The following is a 12287-nucleotide window of genomic DNA, read 5'->3' on the forward strand; positions in this document are numbered from 1 at the left end:
TTTACATTTGTTCTTAAACTTCAGGCCTTCCGTCGTTTTCTAGAATCAAATCAACACCCTATATCAGCACAGTTTACTCACATTGACACCTTTTTCTTCTTAATAAATACACTGTTTATCAAAAAATTAGTGTCAAGCCAAACCGTACATCAGCACTGTTTAGTCACATTGGCACTTCTTCTTCTTAATTAATATGCTATTTATAAAACAAATTTAGTATCAAGCAAGAACCGCAAATCAGCATTGTTTAGTCACATTGACACTTTCTTCCAAATCAGTAAACTACTTGTCAAACAAATTTGGTATCAAGCAAGAATCGTAATTAAGTACTGTTTAGTCACATTGATACTTTCTTCTTCTTAATGAACAAACTACTTGTCAAATAAATTTAGTATCAAGCCACAATCGTAATTAAGTACTGTTTAGTGACATTGACACTTTCTTCTTTTTAATGAATAAACTACTTGTCAAATAAATTTAGTATCAAGCCAGAATCGTAATTAAGTACTGTTTAGTCACATTGACACTTATTTCTTTTTAATGAATAAACTACTTGTCAAACAAAATTAGTATCAGGCCAGAACCGTACATCAGTATTGTTTAGTCACATTGACACTTTCTTTTTCCTAAACAATACACTATTTATCAAACAAATTTAGTATCAAGCCACAACCTTACATTAGTATTGTTCAGTCATATTGACACTTTCTTCTTCTAAAACAATACACAATTTATCAAACAAATTTGGTATCAAGCCAGAACTGTACTTCAGTTCTGTTTAGACACATTGACACTTTCTTCTTTTTAATCAATAACCTACTTGTCAACACATTTAGTATCAAGCGAGATCCACATCAGTACTTTTTAGTCATATTGACACTTTCTTCTTTTTAATCACTAAACTATATGTCAAACAAATTTAGTATCAAGTCAGAACTGTACATCAATATTGTTTATTTACCTTGACACTTTCTTATTTTTAAATAATACATTATTTATCAAACAAAATTAGTATCAAGCCAGAACCGTACATCAGTAATGTTTAGTCCCATTGACACTTTCATCTTCTTTAACAATACACTATTTATCAAATAAATTTAGTATCAAGACACAACCATACGTCCGTAATGTTTAGTCACATTGACACTTTCTTTTTTTAATCAGTAAACTACCTATCAAAGAAAGTTAGGATCTAGGATACAGAGCTGTGCATCAATGTTTAGTCACATTGACACTTTCTTCTTCTTAATCAATAAACTTCTTTCCAAACAAATTTAGTGTCAACTCAGAAACGTACATCAGTACTGATTAGTCACACTGACAATTTCTTCTTTTTAATCAATAATTTAATCGTCAAATAAATTTAGTATAAAGCTAGAATGGTACATCAGAATTGCTTAGTCACAGTGACGCATTCTTCTTCTTAACAAATAAACTACTTGTCAAAAAAAAGTATTATCAAGCCAGTACCATTCATCAGTACTGTTTAGTCACATTGAAGCTTTCCACTTGTTAATCAATAAACTACTTGTCAAACAAATTTAGTATGAAGCCAGAACAGTACATCAGTATTGTGTAATCTCAGTGACACCTCCTTCTTTTTAAACAATACATTATTTATCATCTTATCAAACTACTTGTTAAACTACTTGTCAAACAAATTTAGAATCTAGTGAGAGCCGTACATCAGTACTGTCTAGTCACATTGACACTTTCTTCTTTCTAAACAATACACTTTTTATCAAACAAAATTAGTATCAAGCCAGAACCATACATCAGTATAATTTAGTCACATTGACACTTTCTTCTTTTTAAACAATACATTATTTATCAACTTGTCAAACTACTTGTTAAACTACTTTTCAAACTAATTTAGTAGTAATCCAGAACCGTACATCGGTATTGTTTAGTCATATTGACACTTACTTCTTCTTAATCAATAAACTACTTGGCAAACAAATTTAATATCAAGCCAGAACCGTACATCAGTATTGTTTAGTGACGTTGACATTTTATTCTTCTTGATCAATGCACAACTTGACAGAAAAGTTGTGCGAACATTTTGGTATTTCAGACCAACTAGTGTCCTTTGATTGAATTCGATTACCAAAAGACGCTAATCGATAACTGTTCTCTTAGCCTCTGTCTAGGTGGACCAAAAAACGAGAACGTTTATCCTTTGTTCGTTTTTTATAATTTTTTGCTTTGTAGTAAAGATGTTTAAATCCAGGATAAGAAGACGAAAGAAACGATTTACAGATTATGTTTAAATTTGTATTAATAATTATAAATCTTAACGAAATTATTTAAATTCTCAAAGAATGATTTGACTAAATTATGTTTTACATTTTAAACAATAGACTCGTAGTCCCGGATCTTTATTTGTGTCTAAATGATTGAATATATTGAACTCTTCATTAATCCATGATGATTGTCGTAGAAAAGTCACTGTCGTTGTTTTAAGAATACACATTCCAATAAAACTTGAAAGTCACTGTCGTTGTTTTAAGAATACACATTCCAATGAAACTTGAGCAGTGTATATTTAAAAAAAAACGATCTGCGCATGTGATTACCAGTTTGATTACCCTCATTCCATCAGTGAGGTGAGCTACTGGCTGTCTAATAAATCTCTAAATGAAGGGGGGGGATTAGACCCTTCCCTCGGGAAATCTGCCAAGTTGGGGGTGACATTTCTTGTAGACGTTTCCTATTACTATTCATTATATTTCTGACATGCGCCCGATTCTTTCATATGCCTATCAGTCTCCTTATTTAGATCAACTCGGGGCGAGAGTTTGTTTTTTCTATCTTTAGGATTGGTAACCAAGAAAGGCGAACACCACCTGCGACCAAAGTCTACAGCTGATTCAATTGGATTTTTACGACATTTCAACTGACGAGGAGAGGCATGGTTTAGTTTTACAAATCATCGAGTGGTAATGACCCCTCCATATCGGCTAGCTAAAACAGATCTATCATTACTTATAATATGAAAAGTGCCTTCGTGTTTCCCAACCAAAGAGTGCTCATTAACAGTTGAAACTAAGCATTGCAAATCTACTTATTTCTCTTTATGATTATCTGCGTCAAACTATTGTCATGTATTATCACTCAGCGTTAAAAAGAAGCTAGGTCAAAATCAATGAGGACAAGAAGAAACTACGATAAGTTGGTCAAATGTTTGCAATTTCTGAGAGTTTTATTTGAATAAAAACTGCGTTCAGTTGCACTTAAACATCGGCCTTTTTATTCCTTATACTTCTTTTATTTATTCAGAAACTTTGCAAAAACTACTTTAGGACTGTCTGCACGTAGCCATTTTTAGTTTTGGAGGAATAAACTAGAGAGAAAACCGCTATTTAACAGTATCTACCGTCAGCTTATGGATCCCCTCTGTTTAAACGAATTAGTAGAATTTGACTGTTGCTCTTATAGCGCACAACAGCCCCAAACTGCGAAACGCGTTTTTCTGGTAACGAAACTAAAGCATAAGTTCTCGGTTTCACAGTTTGGATATGCTAACCACTTGAATATTTCAACCTTACACATATACCTGGTTAAAGGCAGACTTATAGGTATAAAACGGAATCCAAAATAGAATTCTAAACAAAGTTGGTTAGGAGTTTAAAACAAATGTCACCTATAATGTGTAATATTGACAATAACAAAGAAAGAAAACTATAGTAACAACTAAACACTTATAGATTAATCGAACTGTGATGATTTAGACGACTTTTAATCAAGTAAGTGCATATATAATTATAAATAATATTTTATTTTAAATACAACTTTCGATTTTCAGAAATAGTCTCTGCTAACTTATTACCACACAAATACGGATCTACACAGCCTTCAACACAGGGCAGTAAGCGAGCGAGAATGCATTTTCATTCCTTTACAACAAAACGAGAAGCAAAATCCATCAATTATTTGTGAATATCATGTAGATTGTGAGGATCTGAGAAAATATTACCATTCAAATCGCATGCGCAGGTCACATTATTCAAAGGGCAGGCGGGATCGGAAGAAAAGCCGAGTTAAGCCTTTAATATCAAACGAAGCACAAATTGCGTTGGGTCTGGAGGCTGTTAATTCCATGATGACTCAACAGTTGAGTAGGGTCAGATTGTGTTTCCTCTTTTCTTCATGGCTGTGAAGCACCTTTTTATATAGAACTACCTTATCGACCGTAGGGCTACGACGACCGACTCCACTCTATTGAAATCCAACCAAGTCATGCATATCTCTTCAAATTGTGGCTGGCTTTTTACCCGGGATTGTCTCTCGTTTCGTGACCTGAATACAAGCTCAAGTAGAGATTTCAAAGAATTGAACTGATAGGGACAGACACCACGAGACGATCAACAGGATAACACGACGAAGGTGGCTTCAATATCGGATAAAGGCGATAAAAGTGGTACGTTGGTAGCATAGAAAGGTTTCTTTGCATGACCAAATAGATAAGACCTTCCTTACATAGTTTGTCACATGCAGATTTCGATGACAAGAAAAAACAAACAAATAGTATAAAAACTGTCTATTGCACTTTCAAAATCGACTGCTTGATATCCGGGATTTCAATTTTAAAAAGTCAAGTTTTTATACATATGAAGAAATCGAATATTTAATTTTTATAACTTCAGAACTGAAGTGATTGATAATTATAACCAATCATGTAACGATCCTGTTTTAAATTCATAATCGTAACCAATCATGTGGCAACTCGATTTTTGGACTCACGAATAAAAGCAACATTGCGAAGATTATGTATTCGGAACCATAATCACAAGCAATCGACCAGTGGTCTTATTTTCTGGGGCCCGGCGTGGCTAGGTGGGTTAAGGTTTTCGACTCGTAATCCCCGTTGCATCAAACACGCTCGCCCTTTCAGCCGTGGGGGCGTTATAATGTTACGATCAGTTCCACTATTCGTTGGTAAAAGAGTAGCCCAAAATATGGCAGTGGGTGGCGATGACTAGCTGCCTTCCCTCTAATCTACACTGCTAAATTATGGATGGCTAGTGCAGATAGCCCTCGAGTAGCTTTGCGCGGCCAAGAGCGTAAGGCGTGCGACTCGTAATCTGAGGGTCGAGGGTTCGCGCCCGCGTCGCGCTAAACATGCTCGCCCTCCCAGCCGTGGGGGCGTATAATGTAACGGTCAATCCCACTATTCGTTGGTAAAAGAGTAGCCCAATAGTTGGCGGTGCGTGGTGATGACTAGCTGCCTTCCCTCTAGTCTTACACTGCTAAATTAGGGACGGCTAGCACAGATAGCCCTCGAGTAGCTTTGTGCGAAATTCTAAACAAACCAAACTTATTTTCTGACTCACAATTATTTCTAATTATGTGTTTTCAATATTATTCCATTTATGATAATAACCAATCACGTTTCGATCTTATTTTTAGAATCATAGTCTTAATCAAACATGTGGCAACTCATTTTTGGATTCGTGATTATAAGCAATTATGTGACGATCCTGTTTTTTTATTCATAATTACAAGTAATCATAGAATGATCCTATTATCACATTCATAAATATGTCCGTTCATGTGTTTTGAACATTGTTCAATTTATAATAATAACCAATCATATAACTTCGCTCTTGTTTGATTAATAACAACAACTAATTACTTGAAAATTGTCAGCGGAAAACAAATATTGTGTACAATTTTCTGTCAGTTGTTAAATCAATCAATTTATTTCACAAAATATTGTTAATTACTAACAGACAGATGTAGGTAACGGAACACTCTCATTACGTCACTCAAGTGAAGCCTTGACAAATTACGTCATAGAAGTCCAATCAGTATGAGCTTTAAAAATATGGTAAGATTAAAATATGATTGACTCTTTATAATAACTAAGCTTCCTTGCTAATTTTCTAAAAAGATGACTGAATGAGAACAATTAGTTTATTAAAATAGCTCCATAATAAGTAAAAATATTTAGTAGTCTTCAGTTACTCTTTACTGATATACACTTAAAAAAGATAAAGTAAGAATTATCTTTTAACTTAATAAAACATAATTCACTGTTAAATTTGATCACGATTCCTGTCGTGAGTGGCGTATTTGTTAAACTGGAAGATGGAGCCGGACAAACCAATTAGAGTTTTAAAAACAACTGGAAGACAGAGCCAGATACTAGAGAAAGTTAGACAAACATAAAACTAGAGCTGGACAAGAGGTAAAAGATAAGAAAAACCGGAATAGAGAACCATCACAAAGATCGGAACAACCAGTGAGAGTTCAAACACCTGGAAGATAAAAACACTTATATATTTAAAGAATCAATGAGAGTAAACTGGAAGATAGACCTGGGCAACTAATAGGAGTTTTAAAAACTAGAAAACAGATCCAGAACTCTAGTGTGAGGTAAAGAAATGGAAGGTTTCGATGACCAGTGGGAAATTAAATAAAACCTAGAGATAATATCGTTTACAGATCAGGACAAGTAAGAATTAAAAATAAACAAACTGAACTATTGGGCTATCTACAGAGCCAAACAACTAGAGAGAGTTTAAAAAACGCTGCGAGCTAGAAATATACAGCAAGTAAGAATTTAAAGAATTGGAGCATAGAACCATAGTGAAAATAGGAAAACCAGAGAGAGGTTTAATATAACTGGATGATAGGAGCCATATGAAGAGCTGGACAACAAATGAAATTCAAAAACATGGAAAAGTTTTAAGAAGTGGAATATAAAGTTATTTGGGAAGCTAGTGATGTTAAAATCATAACTGTAAGATAGTGCAGGACGACTAGGGAGAATACAAAAACTGGAAAATAAAACTATCTGGAGAACCTGTGTATCTCTCTATTTTTGTCACTCTTTAAGTAAAAAATTATAAGACTTGATGGAGAAAGGCTTAGCTAAGAACATAATTTTAATAAAGTGATAATAACTTTAAAGTATTTTTTAAAATAAATTAATAATGTTAATTAACATAAGTAAAATATTCTTTCCTAGGCAACCAAATTCACTTTATAATTATAAAGTTTAGTTTATTTGAAATAATAGGTCTCTACTAAGGATTTTAGATTTGCAACATTTCTATTTAAAAGCTTACTTTTTTATTAGCAACATTAATGTATCACTTGTCCATTTACTATTAAATGTTCTTGTATTTGACAAGTTTTGGTAAAAACATTCAAGGTACCTATTAAAGATAAAACTTATTTCTACAGTTATTATAACATTAGCTATTTTTAGTCAAACACTTATGAAATCAAACTGGAATGAACGGAGGGTTAGAAGCATGAATGTTGAGTTATAACCAATACGTTTGAGATTATGCCTGGTCTGGCATGGCTAGGTGGTTAGGACATTCGAATCGCAAAAATGAACTGTTAAAATGCTTACAATTTTCTTCTATTTAGACCTTTATAAATAAATATGGTTGAGTTACTTCGTTATTTAAATATCTTATTTGTTTATAGTTCTTGTTAAACAAACAAACTCTCAACTGCAAAAAAAAAGATATTTTGTGTCACTTCGAGATGACCAACTGGCTGACGTAATCTCTTCAATGTCAGCGTGGTACCTCTACTAGATAAAGAATCTCCAGATATTTACATTGTAACGCTTTTGAAAATGCCGACATCAGAGTTCCCTTGAGTATCCAGGAAATTGAAAGATATTTGACAAAAATTTTTTTATGTGTAAATCGAAAACATCTCAGTTATATGAACGATTACACAACACTCACATTTCAACACTTCGAACCGAACTACGTTCACTAGATAAAATTTGCAATAACTGTGACAGGTTTGTTACGAATGTAAGGTTATTTAAAGCGGGTGACAGTAGGTGTCGCTTTCATGGTAATATATCAACCACGTATCATTCACCTCCGAATATTGTTTATGGTAAAACAGGTTTTATAAATACATTTGTTGAACGCTTCAAGACGGAACTGTTCTTCACAATTTACAAAAAAATCTTTTTATTTCTGAGCACAATTGTCACCCTCATTACGAACAACACAGTAAAAACAAACGTTCCCGAACTATCCTTTGCTGCAATTTTCGAACTCATATGTTCTACAAAAAAAAAAAAAACAATAAAAAACTGGCTTCACGGTATTAAGAAGTTACAATGGTTGAATGTTCTGCAAAGTCAAATAATAGTTTTTGTGGTACTTGTTAGGTATTCTGCACAGTTGAAAGAATGGTTTTCGCGATATTTAGGAGCCACATATGTCAAGTATTCTACACAATATAAGGAATATTTTTCATGGTGTATATGCTGACAACCTTTTCATGGTGATAAGATGTAACTGAATTTTTGATAAAATAACCTCAATGACGATATACAATGGTTGCAGAAATCAAACCATTGTCTCAGAGCTCGATACCAGAACAAAAGGTGGCTGTGTTAAAAAGGACATGAGAGATATATATGTTTCAGTTCTGTTGCTTGTTTTGTTTTTGTATACGGGAACAGTGAGATGAATCAGAGCATGGAGTTCCCATTTTTAGTTTTTTCTTTTTTTACTTTCCAAGTAAAAAGATCTTATGAAACAAACACACTTTTATTCAGTGCTCATTAAGGATGTTTTAAGTTAGAAAAGTTCATGATGTTCTAAAAACACGTAAGTCCAAGAAATCTTGATAAAAATGAAATAGAAACCCCATAAACCAAGCGCTTTCGAAAGGTCCACCTTTCTAAAGTGCTCGGGTTATAGAGTTTGTATTTTATTTTTAAGTGAGAAAAGGAAACCCGTATAGCCTTGCTTATGTTCTAATTAATAAGTTATTATGTACTGTTAATAAGTCGAAGGTAGCATATGTTGAGAATTTTAAATTAAAGACCTTTGTGAGATAAAATCACCTTGGAAGTTGTCATATATTAATTTTTTGAGTATCTTGAAAATTCCCCTTTATTAGAATACTCCAACGATCGTAAGGTTACAAACGAGTATAAGATATATTTTACATATGGTGGGTAATGGTTATGTTTTACGAAGAACATCTTAGCGTATATATTCCAATCAGCAAAATTATAAAGAACAATTACACCTTACACTGTACGAACTACGCATGAAGCGAACGAATATCTCTACTCTTAATTAACCCACGAGAGTCACCATTACACATGGACGGCTTTAATTGCTCAATGTCAAAACTTTTGGAAATTGGTAAATAAATGACTAAATGTGAGCCAACTAATGGTTCTTCCTTAACAAATAGTTCAGTATAAATTTTCCGTTAAAACTTCTTAAACATTTATTTAAGCATGGAAAGAGAATCGTTACAGCTATGAAAGTAAATAAATGGTTCGCTGAGTTAGTAGCTCAATTATTGCACCGGAGGAAGATAGTGGTGGGTAAGTTCCTGCTAGTGAGAATACATATTTAACTGAGTTACTTTATTACACTATAGTTGAACTACTAAAGGCAATGGTTTCTTGATAATTAAGACATTCTTTTACCCAGATATTAAATAATGCGATACGGGTGTCAGATGGAACACTCTCTCATCTATTTTACCACTGGATAGATGACATACAAAACGTTGAAATAAGATAGTGGTGTCAGTTAGAACTATATTTATTCACATTAAAGGAACAGAATGTTTGAATAATAGGAAGAAAAATGGATATTTAATGAATTTATTAGGCCAAAGATGATTTTATCTCTACACGAACAAAAAATATCCTTATTAAAATATCTGAACTAATAAAATAGCTAAGGTTTCGGATATTTCTTATTTAAACGACATAATGCTATAATGGAAAGTACATTTAGAACTTCTGTTGAACAATGCGATGGAGACTCACACTCGATGCGCGGGTTCAACTCCCCTTCACACTAAGCAAATATGCTCGCCCTTTCTGCCATAGAAGCGTTATAATGTGACGGTCAGTCCTTCTTTTCGTTGGTAAAGAGTAACCCAAGAGTTGGCTGTGGGTGGTGATGACGAGCTGTCTTCCCTCAAGTCTTACACTGTTAAATAAGGGACGGCTAGCGCAGATGCCTTTGAGTAGAATTGGCCCGGCATGGCTAAGTGAGTTAAGGCGTTTGACTCATCATCTGAGGGCTTCGGGTTCAAATCCCCGTCACACCAAACATGCTCGCCCTTCCAGCCGTGGGGGCGTTATAATGTGACGGTCAATCCAATTATTCGTTTGTAAAAGAGTAGCCAAAGAGTTAGCGGTGAGTGGTGGTGACTAGTCGCCTTCCCTCTAGTCTTACACTGCTAAATTAGGGACGGCTAGCGCAGACAGCCCTTGAGTTGCTTTGAGCGAAATTAAAAAACAAACGAAACAAACATAGATAATGCCTTCTTTTCTACCAAAGTGGTTAGAAACTATTAATTTCAATGAATTTTATATTTATCCTTACTGTTGCAAGTAAATTGAATTTTTTTTTTATGTTTGTAGGAAGTGTAATCTCAGAAACACAACTCTTTCATAGTTCTTATTATTGTTTAAGGTAAAGGTGTCTTTTAATTGTTTGTCTATCTGTCTCCTGCCAAACGTGTTGTGAGGCTGAGCTATTTCGATACAATTTTGGTAGAAAATTTTGGATGGGTCTCCAAATGTCAAGGTAATTGATAAGCAATAGGAATGCGGTTTGATTTAAATAACCATTTCAGTTTTATGTCCTTACTACTCCAGCTCACGCTCTTATTTATAGCATTATGTTTTAAGCCTCGCATTGTCAGGTATTTCTGCTAGTGTAGTTATTAGTGTGTTTGTTTGATTTTTAAATTTCGCGCAAAGCTACAAGAGGGCTATCTGCGCTGGCCGTCCCTAATTTAGGAGTGTAAGATTAGAGGAAAGGCCGCTAGTCATCACCATCCACTGCCAACTCTTGGACTACTCTTTTACCAACGAATAGTGGGATTGATCAATACGTTATAACGCCCCCACGGCTGAAAGGGTGAGCATGTTTGGTGTGATGAAGATCCGAGCCCTTGACTCTCGGATTACGACTTGAGCGCCCTCTAACCACCTGACGGTGCCAGACCAATTATTGGTGTGAAAAATATCAATACTTCTTTATTTAACATCATAAAGGAAAATGTTTAATAGTTTCATTAACAGAATAAAGACACATTTTAATTAGCAAAAATCTGTAAAAGATGATATGAAAACTTTTCCTACAAAATTAGGGTCGGAAACTCACAATAGTTTAGCCTAACAAAATAGTAGAACGTTAATAGAATTGATTGCTGGCCTGGCATGGTCTAGCGCGTTAAGGCGTGCGCTTCGTAATGTGAGAGTCGCGGGTTCGCGCCCGAGTCGCGCCAAACATGCTCGCCCTCCCAGGCGTGGGGGCGTTAAAATTTGACGGTCAATCCCACTATTCGTTGGTAAAAATAGTAGCCCAAGAGTTGGCGGTTGGTGGTGATGACTAGCTTCCTTCCCTGTAGTCTTACACTGCTAAATTAGGGATGACTAGCACAGATACCTCTCGAGTATCTTTGTGCGAAATTCCAAACAACAACAAGAATTGATTGCTAATGTGAATAAAATACGTTTATGTATGCTCATTTATAACAAATAATAAAAAGATGTTTTATTGCTTTAATAACTGCTTTCTCTGTATTAAACTTGTAAACAACTAGTTTAGCTGTTCCCAGTAGTAATTTTATCTAGTTGTCTTTTGTAATAACTGTAAATGTTTTAATTCTAACAATGAGTGATATTTGGAAGGTGCGTATATAATTATGGTTGTAACAGGGCCCGGCATGGCCAAGTGGTTAAGGCACTCCACCTGTAATCCGTCGTGGAGCCGCTATAAAGTGACCGTTAATCCCACTATTCCTTGGTAAAAGAGTAGCCCAAGAGTTGGCGGTGGGTGATGATGACTTTGATCTAGTCTTACACTGCTTAATTAGGGACGGCTAGTGCATATAGTCCTCGTGTAGCTTTGCGCGAAATTCAGAAACAAACAAACAGTGTTTGCAACATTTTTCATCTCACTTGTCTTTTCTTATACCATAGTCAAAAGTAGCTTTTATGTAATGTTTATGTTAAGATCACTCAGGGTAATTCAGATATCTTACGGAGTGATAATATTGAAAAATGACTTTGTTGTCATAAGGTTGTGTCATGCTCAAACTTTAAACTGAACGTTTCGTCAAAAAGACCGAAGTGTCCTTCGACATTTATAGTACAGCTCTTGAATGTCACATGACTCTTTACTTTTTTTTTACACATAATAATATTACTTATTACGTTTGAATTTTTTAAGGGCAAACAAATAAGTTATGTAGATTTCAAATTTACTCATTATTAAGTTTGAAGTCGAAAGATTAATTAATTTCATAATCGC

This window comes from Tachypleus tridentatus, chromosome 13, assembly GCF_004210375.1.
Source record: "Tachypleus tridentatus isolate NWPU-2018 chromosome 13, ASM421037v1, whole genome shotgun sequence".
Taxonomy (NCBI): Eukaryota; Metazoa; Arthropoda; class Merostomata; order Xiphosura; family Limulidae; genus Tachypleus; species Tachypleus tridentatus.